Raw genomic sequence first — 13,169 nt, forward strand, 5'->3', positions numbered from 1 at the left:
CATACTGTGCAGATAATTATTCTTAAATTCATACATTCTTTGTATATTCTCTTGTACCTACAATATGTCCCTGAATATCAACGACATGAATAACACTGCTACAGACTTAGAATCTCCTTTTGAGTGAGACATGTGTTTAGAGGGATCTGACGACTTTGAAGATGATACAAATTGTAGCCTATCTCCGAACTTGTTGAGGATGGTAGAACAAGAGGATAAACAGATCCTACCTCTCAAGGAATCATTAAAAATTGTGAGCTTGATGAAGACTAGAATTGACCTGACCACAGAGACGAAGCAAGACCTTATTGAGTTACCTCTAGAGTTCAAAGATGTCTTTGTATGATCATACCGGGGTATGCCTCGATTCTTATAATAAAAACTGCACAACAGCACGATATCAGAAATTTACAGTGCAAACGATGCAATTCTTTGCCGGGGCAATGCCTCTCTGTTGAGTCAGCATAGCTTTGCCCATTTGAAGTCGAGTTTCCATCCCTTCAAGATGTTGTTGGATTTTATCCTGATTAAAGAGGAAGGTATAAATTTTTCTGTCGTAGTTACGTCCCAAAAGGGCTCTATGAAAGAAATTTGGTACCAAAGAAGGTTTCTCACATACAAGATGAAAGTGGAAGATTTTATGTCGAAGACTTTAGAATAACATTGATTCTGGTCGAAAAGTGTGACCAGGACTTGCCTGATCTCGTGAGTTCAGACTCAAAAAAAACAAAAATAAAAAAACACAAAAAACAAAAATAAAAAAAAATCAAAGTCAAATTTTTTTTTAAAAAGGAGAGGTCAAGGCGAAAATGTAATGGCCCAAATTTGAGGTTATCGGAACAGTGGTTTCGGGACCACAAATCCGATGAGGAAAAATTTATTTTTCTTATATTTTTATGGTCTATGATTTCACGGAATGATTTTGTAAAAATCTAGTTCAAAAATTTCGACGTTTGGGCACTCAATTTAGTCAAAAGGACTAAATTGTAAAAAGTGCAAAGTTGAGTTCTACATGTTAGAGGTGTCCAATTGTTATGAAACTTTAAATTGGAGGTCCTTATATGGTAATTATACCATTGGTAACTTGGTAGACAAAAATGGACATGAGATAAGTGAAATAGAAAATTTTTAAGTTAGGGGCAATTTGGTAATCTAGTAATTAAAATGAATTAAAAGGGAAAAAGATGGCAAAAATCATCATCTTCTTCATTAGGACGAAATCAACAAGGGGGAAGCCATAGTTAGGGTTTTCAAGCTTCCAAGCTCCATAGTAAGTGATCCCAAGTCTCGTTTTTAATGTTTTTTACGTTTTTGGAGTCCCGGTAGCTTAATTTAGCTTATTCTAGCAATAATTTAACCTAGGGTTTATATTTGGAAAAATAACCATAGGTGAAAAGTGTTTATTTTGATGTTTGATGATAGAATATGAAGCTAGAAATTATGTTAAACAACTTTTGTTAGCCAATTTTAAGCAAAAACGAGTAAAACGACATAATCGGTAAAAATACCTAATGTTCATAAGTACATGTTAGAGTGGGAATTTGATGTTGGCATAGAAGAGAAAAATGTTCATCATGTCATAAAACATAAGAATAATGGATGAAGTTTAATTTCCGAGACTTGGGTCAAAAATGTAATTATGTAAAGTTTAGGGCAAAATTGTAATTTTGAAAAGTTAGAGTCAAGGGCTGTTTTGTTGAATGTGAGTATTAAATAAGTTAAATTTGCTATTTTAGATCAAGAAGAACGAAACTCGAGGTTAGACAAAGGGAAGAATAAAGTTGAAGACTAAGTTGTTGAATTGGACTATATTTGATACCGAGGTAAGTTTACTAAATAAATGCAATATTTCAATATTTATTATTAATGCTGTTAATTTCAGCAGTTATGAATTTATTTGATGATGATCCAAGCATGAAATGATAGAGAATTAAAATTTAAAAGTCCCGTTGATACATAAGGATGGTAATCGGATACGAATGTCATGACATTTGGGTAAAGAGATCCCATGTAAGACCATGTCCGGGACATGGCATTGGCATCCTTAAGGTCATGAGAGGTCCTCAGAAGACCATGTCAGGACATGGCATGGGCACCGAGACGAGAGGTCCCATGTAAGACCATGTCTGGGACATGGCGTTGGCACCGAGATGAGATGTCCCCTATAAGACCATGTCTGGGACATGGCATGGGCATCAGCATGAGAACATCCCATGTAAGACCATGTCTGGGACATGGCTTTGGCATGTTATTATCAGAAGAGACCCGAGTATCCTTATTATTCCAATGTAGCTCAACGGGCTTGTTAACGAATTATGTTCATGAAAGTTCAGTTTAAAGCATAAATGGCAAGCTCAGGTAAGTTATAAGAGTTAAGAACTTATTATACTATCAATTGATGTTCAACGATGCAGCAAGAGTTGAGTAAGTTATGTACACAAGTATTCTAAGTAAACAAGCAAGAGAACTAGTATGAGATTAACTAAAGAGTAAACTAGAGATATAGACATTTGAGTTTAATTATTTAAGTTAAATATTGTTATTTATTTGCTAGTAAACTTACTAAGCTTTATGCTTACTTTTTATTTCTCTTTCTCTTATAGTATTGCAAAGCTACTTCAAGGATCCTAAAGAAGTCGGAGATCGTCCACACTATCAACCACAACCGCTTTCGGTATTTTATATCGAATCACGTTTGAGTTATGGCATGTATAGGGATTTAGTTATTTTGAATGTTTGTGATTATGATTTTGCTAAAGAATGGTGTGTAAGTATTTGATGATGTATGGTTATTAAAATGGTTAAGTATGAAGGTATTTGTTGTTATAAGAGTCTAGGTGATAAATTATGTATGGAAATCATGAAAGGATGAAATTTTGCAAAGAAACAGAATTCAGGCAGCAACAGTGACGTGACTTTGAAAAATCACCCAAGATAGTATAAAATGAATTAGAGGGTGAATAATATATGGAATTAAAGCTTGTTGAGTCTATTTTCATGGAAAAATAACGGTGTAGCGTTATATTTTAAGATATGTGAATTTTCGTGAGACAGGGTCAGAACAGTTTTTGGTGTCCCCTGTTTTGAGTTTAGAAAATCATTAAAAATTGTACAAAAATGTTTATGAGTTATAGTTTATATGTATAGATTTCTCATTGAGTCTATTTTCTGTAGAAACAAGTAAGAACTTCATATGAAAATCCTACAGTGAGAAAACTTATTTTTAGTGACTAGAGGTCAGGGCAGTCAGGTGGTGAAACAGGGGAGACTTTAACTAATAAACTGTACTAATTTGCTGAACCAAAAATTCTAAAAATTTTATGGTGAGTAGATATATGAGTCTAGTTTCAGGAAAAATTTACGGAATTAAATTTCAAGTTCTGTATCTCAAGTTATAATTAATTTAGTAACTGCTGCGCGATTGGACAGATTTGCTGTAAATAGTGAAATAAATTTTCAAACCTAGTTTTTATGCTCCGAATTGGTAAGATAAGCTAAGTAATGTCTCGTGCTCGACTCGAAACGGTCTCGGTAAGGGTGTTACATTTTGTTGGTATCGAGCAGTTTAGTCGATTCTCGAAATATGCAGATGAATAAGAGTCTACCTATACATGCCATACTTATATATTTTGATAGTGTGACGACTCTGACGATTTTAAAATGTTTTCTTTTATAGTTATGGATCCCGAACGAGCTAGTACAGATGAAGTAGAGAGTAATGCGCCTATTCCCAGAAGGGCGGTGTCATCGATGTTAATGTTAGTGAAAGACCGCATCGATAGAGCGGGAGGAGGAGCTAGAGAAGCCTTCTTCCAAGCCATGAATGATTGGTTTGCCGAGTTCGTTCGTACGAATCCGGCTGTAAGACCTCCACCCCCTCAAGATTCACAGGTTCCCCATGTAGCTTCCCCAGCTGCAGGTATATTTATCAGGGAGAGACCACCTGTTGATAAGATTAGGAAGCAAGGGGCTGAAGAATTTCGGGCTACCAAAGATGATGATGCAGAAAAAGCAGAATTCTGGCTTGAGAATACCATCAGGGTTTTTGAAGAATTATCTTGTACACCGGAAGAATGTATGAAGTGTGTGGTCTCACTTCTCAGAGATTCAGCTTATCATTGGTGGAAGACTCTCGTGTCTATAGTACCGAGTGAGAGGGTTACTTGGGATTTCTTTCAGGAGGAGTTTCAAAAGAAGTACATCAGCCAGAGATTTATAGATCAGAAAAGGAAGGAGTTTCTTGAGCTAAAACAAGGTAAGATGTCCGTGACTGAATATGAACGCGAATTTGTCAGACTTAGTAAGTATGCTCGGGAATTTGTATCCACTGAAGCTAACATGTGCAAGAGATTTGAAGATGGGCTTAATGATGACATCCGACTATCCGTGGGTGTCCTGGAAATTAGAGAGTTTGTTGTTTTGGTTGAGAGAGCTTGTAAAGCAGAAGATCTGCTAAAAGAAAAAGAGAAAGGCAAAACTGGAGCTGAAGCGCAGGATACAAAGAAGAGGCAGATGAGTAAATCATTTCAGTCTATATCTAAGAGGCCCAGGGAGCTCTCTAGCGGATCATATTTTCCACTAGATATCCCGGCCAAGCAGGGCGTAAGATTTGAGGTTCTAGAGCTCAAACCACTACAGCCAGCAAATCTTGGCAAGATTTCGACCTCCTAGGCCGGAATGTCCTCAATGTGGGAGACGCCACCCGAGAGTGCAGAGCGGTGAAAATGTTTGTTTGGATGTGGAGCATCCGATCACTTTATTCGGATTGTCTGAAACAAATAAAAGAGAAGAGATAACGAGTGTGAGATCGAAAATGCTCCTACTAGAGGTAGACCGCAGAGAAACCCGAGAGTGGGAGCGAGTAATAGGAGTGCATCCAGAGATTCAAAGGTGAGATCGGATGTTAGAGCACCGCGAGAACATATGCTATTCGTGCTCGTGAAAAGGCGCCCTCTCCGATATAATTACGGTACATTTTCTCTTTATGACACTAATGTTATTGCATTAATTGATCCTGGCTCTACACATTCATATATATGCACGAAATTAGTATTTGTTAAAAATTGTCTGTTGAACCTCATCAATTTGTGGTTAAAGTCTCGAACCCCGGGCGGTTTGTGATGGTGGATAAAGTTTGTAAAAATTGTCCACTGATGATAAAAGGTATTTGTTTCCCGGTTGACTTGATGTTATTGCCTTTTGATGAGTTTGATGTGATATTGGGCATGAATTGGTTAACTCAAAGATGACGCAAAGAGTAAACGTAGACGTAAATATGTTGTATTGAAGTGCGAATGGAGAATTACTTGAGTTAAATCGATCGATGATGAATTATCGATGTAATTTCAATGATGTCACTCGAGGTGTGTCGAAAAAGGGTATGATGTTTATTTGGCGTATGTGTTGGATACTAAAGTATCTCGAGTCAAAGATACTGAAAGCGATGCCCGCTTGTATGTGAATTTTCTGATGTGTTTCGAGAGGAATTACCGGGTTGCCACCAGAAAGAGAAGTGGAATTTTCTATAGATCTGATTCCAGGAACTACCCCAATTTCCATAGCTCCATATCGTATGGCTCCTACAGAATTAAAAGAGTTAAAGGCACAGTTACAGGAACTTGTTGACAGAGGTTTTGTTCGTCCGAGTCATTCACCTTGGGGTGCTCCAGTTTTGTTTGTGAAAAAGAAAGACGGGTCTTTGAGATTGTGTATCGACTATCGGCAGCTCAATAAGGTAACTATAAAGAATAAGTACCCGTTGCCTCGAATTGATGACTTGTTTGATCAGCTGAAAGGTGTCACAGTATTCTCGAAGATTGATCTCCGATCGGGTTATTACCAGTTACGGGTAAAAGAGCCAGATGTGCCAAAGACAGCTTTCAGAACCAGGTATGGGCATTATGAGTTTTTGGTTATGCCGTTTGGGTTGACTAATGCACCTGCAGTATTCATGGATTTGATGAACCGGATATTCGCATCAGTGTCCGGACAGTTTGTAGTAGTTTTCATTGATGATATTTTAGTCTATTCTAGAGATGAAAATGAGCATGCAGAACATTTGAGAATAGTGTTGCAAATTCTGCGTGAAAAGAAACTTTATGCTAAATTCAGTAAATGTGAATTTTGGCTTCGAGAGGTAGGTTTTCTCGGACATATTGTATCCGCAGAAGGCATCAGGGTAGATCTGAGTAAAATTTCAGCTATTGTCAATTGGAGTCCACCGAAAAATGTATCTGAAGTTAGAAGTTTCTTGGGATTAGCTGGATATTATCGGAGATTTGTACAGGGGTTTTCTATGATAGCTTCTCCAATGACTCGTTTATTACAGAAAGATGTTAAATTTGAATGGACAGATAAATGCCAGCAAAGTTTTGACCGATTGAAGAAATTGTTGACGGAAGCACCTGTGTTGGTACAGCCAGAATCGGGTAAGGAATTTATTATTTATAGTGATGCATCATTAAATGGTTTGGGTTGTGTCTTGATGCAAGAAGATAAAGTAATAGCCTATGCTTCAAGACAACTTAAGCCACATGAAAGAAACTACCCAGTACATGATCTCGAATTAGCTGCTATTGTATTTGCATTGAAAATATGGCGGCATTATTTGTATGGTGAAAAGTGTCATATTTATACTGATCACAAAAGCTTGAAATATTTGATGACACGTAAAGATTTGAATTTGAGACAACGCAGTGGCTTGAATTGATAAAGGATTATGATTTGGTTATTGATTACCATCCGGTAAGGCTAACGTGGTAGCTGATGCTTTGAGCCGAAAATCTCTATTTGCTTTACGAGCTATGAATACCCGGTTGTCACTGTTTAATGATGGTTCAATCATAGCTGAATTGAGAGCTAAATCGACATTTCGTCAACAAATATGTGAAGCTCAGAGGAATGATGAGAAATTACAGGCTAAACGGGTGCATTGTGAGTCAGGTAATGATTCAGAATTTCAGATTGGAACTGATGGTTGTTTATTATTCAGAGGCAGAGTATGTGTACCGAAGAATTCAGAACTTGTACATAAGATTTTACACGAAGCACACAGTGGTATTATGTCCGTACATCCGGGAGGTAATAAAATGTATAATAACTTGAAAAAGATGTATTGGTGGCCGGGTATGAAACATGATATCTCTGAGTTTGTATCAAGATGTTTAGTATGTCAGCAGGTTAAAGCTGAACATCAGGTACCTTCGGGGTTGCTTCAGCCAATCACTATACCGGAATGGAAATGGGAAAGAATCACTATGGATTTTGTATCTGGGTTACCGTTATCTCCGAGGAAGAAAGATGCCATTTGGGTAATTGTCGACCGATTGACAAAGTCCGCGACTTTATCCCAAATGTATGGATTATTCTTTAGATAAATTGGTGAATTGTATATATCTCGAGATTGTTAGACTACATGGAGTGCCTGTCTCCATTATATCGCATGAGATCCCGATTTACGCCTCGCTTCGGAACAAATTACAAGAAGCTTTGGGTACTCGGTTGTATTTCAAGATCGCATTTCATCCTCGCATGATGGCCAATCTGAGCGTGTAATTCGGTATTAGAAGATATGCTCGATGTTGCGTATTAGAGTTGCAAGGTAATTGGGAAAGGTATCTACCTTTGATTGAATTTGCTTACAATAACAGCTTATCGCCTAGTATTAAAATGGCTCCGTATGAAGCTTTGTATGGTAGAAAATGTAGAACACCGTTATATTGGATGAGCTCAGTGAAAAGAAAATACACGGGGTTGATTTAATCCGAGAAACAGAAGAAAAAGTCAAGCTGATTCGAGATAGTCTAAAAGCAGCTTCCGATCGACAGAAGTCATATGCCGATCTTAAACGAAGGGAGATCGAATTTCAGGTGGGTGATAAAGTATTCTTAAAAGTGTCTCCTTGGAAGAAAGTTCTCCGGTTCGGTCGAAAGGGTAAATTGAGTCCAAGATTTATCGGACCATATGAAATCATAGAAAGATTTGGACCGGTTGCTTATCGATTGGCTTTACCACCAGAACTCGATAGAATCCATAATGTTTTTTATGTATCTATGCTACGACGATATCGGTCAGATCCTTCACATGTTATTACTCCGACGGAAGTGGAGATTCAACCTGATATGACTTATAGTGAAGAACCGGTCAAGATATTAGCACGAGAAACAAAGGAACTTAGAAACAAAAAGATAAATTTGGTGAAAGTGTTATGGAAAAAGCACGGGATTCAGGAAGCAACATGGGAACCGGAAGAGGCAATGAGGAAACAATACCCAAACCTCTTTACTGGTAAGATTTTCGAGGACGAAAATCCTTAAAAAGGGGGGGAGAGTTGTAATGGCCCAAATTTGAGGTTATTGGAACAGTGGTTTCGGGACCACAAATCCGATGAGGAAAAATTTATTTTTCTTATATTTTTATGGTCTATATTTCACGGAATGATTTTGTGAAAATCTCGTTCGAAAATTTCGACGTTTGGGCACTCAATTTAGTCAAAAGGACTAAATTGTAAAAAGTGTAAAAGTTGAGTTCTACATGTTAGAGGTGCCCAATTGTTATGAAACTTTAAATTGGAGGTCCTTATATGGTAATTATACTATTGGTAACTTGGTAGACAAAAATGGACATGAGATAAGTGAAATAGAAAATTTTAAGTTAGGGCAATTTGGTAATCTAGTAATTAAAATGAATTAAAAGGAAAAGATGGCAAAATCATCATCTTCTTCATTAGGACGAAATCAGCAAGGGGAAGCCATAGTTAGGGTTCTCAAGCTTCCAAGCTCCATAGTAAGTGATCCCAAGTCCCGCTTTTAATGTTTTTACGCTTTTGGAGTCCCTAGCTTAATTTAGCTTATTCTAGCAATAATTTAACCTAGGGTTTATATTTGGAAAAATACCCATAGGTGAAAAGTGTTTATTTTGATGTTTGATGATAGAATATGAAGCTAGAAATTATGTTAAACAACTTTTGTTAGCCGATTTTAAGCAAAAACGAGTAAAACGACATAATCGGTAAAAATACCTAATGTTCATAAGTACATGTTAGAGTGGGAATTTGATGTTGGCATAGAAGAGAAAAATGTTCATCATGTCATAAAACATAAGAATAATGGATGAAGTTTAATTTCCGAGACTTGGGTCAAAAATGTAATTATGTAAAAGTTTAGGGGCAAAATTGTAATTTTGAAAAAGTTAGAGTCAAGGGCTGTTTTGTTGAATGTGAGTATTAAATAAGTTAAATTTGCTATTTTAGATCAAGAAGAACGAAACTCGAGGTTAGACAAAGGGAAGAATAAAGTTGAAGACTAAGTTGTTGAATTGGACTATATTTGATACCGAGGTAAGTTTACGGTAAATAAATGCAATATTTCAATATTTATTATTAATGCTGTTAATTTCCAGCAGTTATGAATTTATTTGATGATGATCCAAGCATGAAATGATAGAGAATTAAAATTTAAAAGTCCCGTTGATACATAAGGATGGTACTGGATACGAATGTCATGACATTTGGGTAAAGAGATCCCATGTAAGACCATGTCTGGGACATGGCATTGGCATCCTTAAGATCATGAGAGGTCCTCAGAAGACCATGTGCGGGACATGGCATGGGCACCGAGACGAGAGGTCCCATGTAAGACCATGTCTGGGACATGGCGTTGGCACCGAGATGAGATGTCCCCTATAAGACCATGTCTGGGACATGGCATGGGCATCAGCATGAGAACATCCCATGTAAGACCATGTCCGGGACATGGCTTTGGCATGTTATTATCGAAGAGACCCGAGTATCCTTATTATTCCAATGTAGCTCAACGGGCTTGTTAACAATTATGTTCATGAAAGTTCGGTTTAAAGCATAAATGGCAAGCTCGTAAGTTATAAGAGTTAAGAACTTATTATACTATCAATTGATGTTCAACGATGCAGCAAGAGTTGAGTAAGTTTTGTACACAAGTATTCTAAGTAAACAAGCAAGAGAACTAGTATGAGATTAACTAAAGAGTAAACTAGAGATATAGACATTTGAGTTTAATTATTTAAGTTAAATATTGTTATTTATTTGCTAGTAAACTTACTAAGCTTTATGCTTACTTTTTTATTTCTCTTTCCCTTATAGTATTGCAAAGCTACTTCAAGGATCCTAAAGAAGTCGGAGATCGTCCACACTATCAACCACAACTGCTCGGTATTTTATATCGAATCACGTTTGAGTTATGGCATGTATAGGGATTTAGTTATTTTGAATGTTTGTGATTATGATTTTGCTAAAGAATGGTGTGTAAGTATTTGATGATGTATGGTTATTAAAATGGTTAAGTATGAAGGTATTTGTTGTTATAAGAGTCTAGGTGATAAATTATGTATGGAAATCATGAAAGGATGAAATTTTGCAAAGAAACAGAATTTAGGCAGCAACAGTGACGTGACTTTGAAAAATCACCCAAGATAGTATAAAATGAATTAGAGGGTGAATAATATATGGAATTAAAGCTTGTTGAGTCTATTTTCATGGAAAAATAACTGTGTAGCGTTATATTTTAAGATATGTGAATTTTCGTGAGACAGGGTTAGAACAGTTTTTGGTGTCCCCTGTTTTGAGTTTAGAAAATCATTAAAAATTGTACAAAAATGGTTATGAGTTATAGTTTATATGTATAGATTTCTCATTGAGTTTATTTTCTGTAGAAACAAGTAAGAACTTCATATGAAAATCCTACAGTGAGAAAACTTATTTTTAGTGACTAGAGGTCAGGGCAGTCAGGTGGTGAAACAGGGGAGACTTTAACTAATAAACTGTACTAATTGGCTGAACCAAAAATTCTAAAAATTTTATGGTGAGTAGATATATGAGTCTAGTTTCAGGGAAAATTTACAAAATTAAATTTCGAGTTCTGTATCTCAAGTTATAATTAATTTAGTAACTGCTGCGCGATTGGACAGATTTGCTGTAAATAGTGAAATAAATTTTCAAACCTAGTTTTTATGCTCCGAATTGGTAAGATAAGCTAAGTAATGCCTCGTGCTCGACTTCGGAAACGGTCTCGGGTAAGGGGTGTTACAGAAAACCCACAAAGGGCGCTTTGACCAAAGGTGGATCTGAGTTGAAAACCCGAAAAAGGGCGACTCAAATTTTGAGAAAAATGGGGCATGGACATCACCATTATCGAAGACTTCTAATGGGCATTGCTTCATTTTTGAGAGGCTACTTTATGGATCAAGGTCATCCTATACCGATACAGAATTTCAGACAGGATGGTATTGGAAAACGCATTGAACTTAAATGATAGCACGATAACTGAGGTCTAAAATCAATTCAGAAGCAGACACCACGTTTTGTCACCAAATTACCTAGAGGTGAACAAGGACTGGCATGAGAAATTACTATTTACCCTCATCGTTTGTCGAACATCTGTACTGGGGCAAAACCTCTCTTTTTGGTTTACAGGATTGAGGTAGTTTTACCTATTAAAATCCCCTCATTGCTTGTTGGAGGGATCCAATCGCGATGTGATCAGTTAGCCCTAGGAAAAGGGTTAAAAGCTATTCATCAGGGTCGGATGTACCATAAATAAATAATATGAGCCCATAATAAACAGACTCGTCTTAGAGAATTCCACGAGAGGGCTGGATGTTGAAAAAGATTCTTCCTTAACGAAAGGATTCTAAAGGGAAATGAATGCCAAACCAGGAATGTCCCTATGTTGTAAAGAAGACCATTTTCAGAGGAGCACTGATCCTGAGTGAGATTGTCAATCCTATAAACTCGGATCCAGTTAAGAAACACTTCGTTTAAAGAAGAAGGAATGACCAATGTGAAAACCCGCAAAATGCACTTTGAGTCAAACAGAAAATATATATAAAAAAAATGAATGAAAGAAAAAATGAAAAAGTAAAAATGGAGAGGCTAAGGGGAAAACCTACAAAGGGCACCTTAGGCCAAAGGGGATTTGAGTTGAAAACCCGAAGGGCGGCTCAAATATTGATCAGAATGGGGCATGAAGTGATCAAATTGGGGCATGTGGTGATCTTGCTATACCTGAAAGGGTAAGGCGACATCTTGGGGTATCGACAGAGTCCTGTAGATCTCCTAAACACATGTCAAACTCAGGAAAGTCTTCAGAAAGTTTGTACAGAGAAGTTCAAGCTGCGATATCTGGGGCGCCTAACCTTCATACTATTTATATATTGAATTTGTTGTTGTTCTTGGAATACTTCATTCTTTTTCAAGATACGTGTTCCAATCAATTCCTCTTTTATTCTTGCTACCCTTGATAATTCATTCATTTCGAGCTTGCTCTCAAATCAATTCTATTTCATCCATCATTATATTCTTTTTTGCAAACATGTTGCATTGGAATAATGATTAATGGACTAATAAAACTTTCACAAAGGAAGTTTTGCATATTACTCTGAAAAGTTTCTAAATAATATAGGAACCTGAAACAGGATTATTGTTTAGAAAACACCAAGTTTAAAGGGTGAAATATCTAAGAAGGAAGAGTCTAAGTTAAAGGCTATCTTTTCAGATTTTGTTGTCCAAACATTGATTGAACAAAATAGCAAGATGCCGTGTTGGTGACAAAGCTTCAATGAACAAACAGGCAATGATCACCGAGTGATAAGAAAAGGTTTTCTCGGAGAAGAAAATTTTGCGATTGTGAATGAGCATTTGGTATGACACCTTGGGAATGGGGTAAAAGAACCAAAAAAAACTTCACATTTTGTATCCTTGAATTGCGATAGGAGAAGATTGAGAAAAGCCATATCTTTCTACCCTTAGGTTACAGTGGGAGATTGATGGTACAAATTTTATGTCCCAGTGGATTGAACTTTGACGTTCACAGTGGGGGCCAATCAGATTAAGTGTTTCTTTGGATATGCCAGCTGAGCAAGAAGGCGTTATAGCACGTCAGTGATAAAGCCTTAATAAGCTTTTGCGTGATGATAACCTAAGCATTAAGGAATCATTTTCATGACATTTTGCATTCATTCAAATGTCATTCATACACATCTAATTAGGAGCATTTGATTCATTCAGATCATGTCATCCTAATCACTAAGCACAATTAGGTTCATAAAATAGAACATACAAGTCATGTTCCCCAGAGAACAGATCAATGAAGTTGCAGATCTTGCCTTCTTGCATTGACAGCGAAGTAGGTCGAAGA

The 13,169-nt window shown here is 36.8% G+C and overlaps 1 long non-coding RNA gene across 2 annotated transcripts; it reads left to right on the plus strand.

The window, feature by feature from the left end:
- The first annotated feature begins 1,227 nt into the window (after positions 1–1,227).
- On the plus strand, positions 1,228–10,341 carry LOC128041319 (uncharacterized). Of its 2 annotated transcripts, none has more exons than XR_008196125.1 (3): positions 1,228–1,270; positions 1,737–1,823; positions 10,118–10,341. It is a non-coding gene; the product is annotated as an uncharacterized LOC128041319 (long non-coding RNA). The 2 variants fall into 2 exon arrangements; XR_008196124.1 differs by lacking the exon at positions 1,737–1,823 and adding an exon at positions 9,251–9,337.
- Positions 10,342–13,169: the final 2,828 nt, after the last annotated feature.

Source organism: Gossypium raimondii, chromosome 5 (genome assembly GCF_025698545.1).
Source record: "Gossypium raimondii isolate GPD5lz chromosome 5, ASM2569854v1, whole genome shotgun sequence".
Lineage (NCBI taxonomy): Eukaryota > Viridiplantae > Streptophyta > Magnoliopsida > Malvales > Malvaceae > Gossypium > Gossypium raimondii.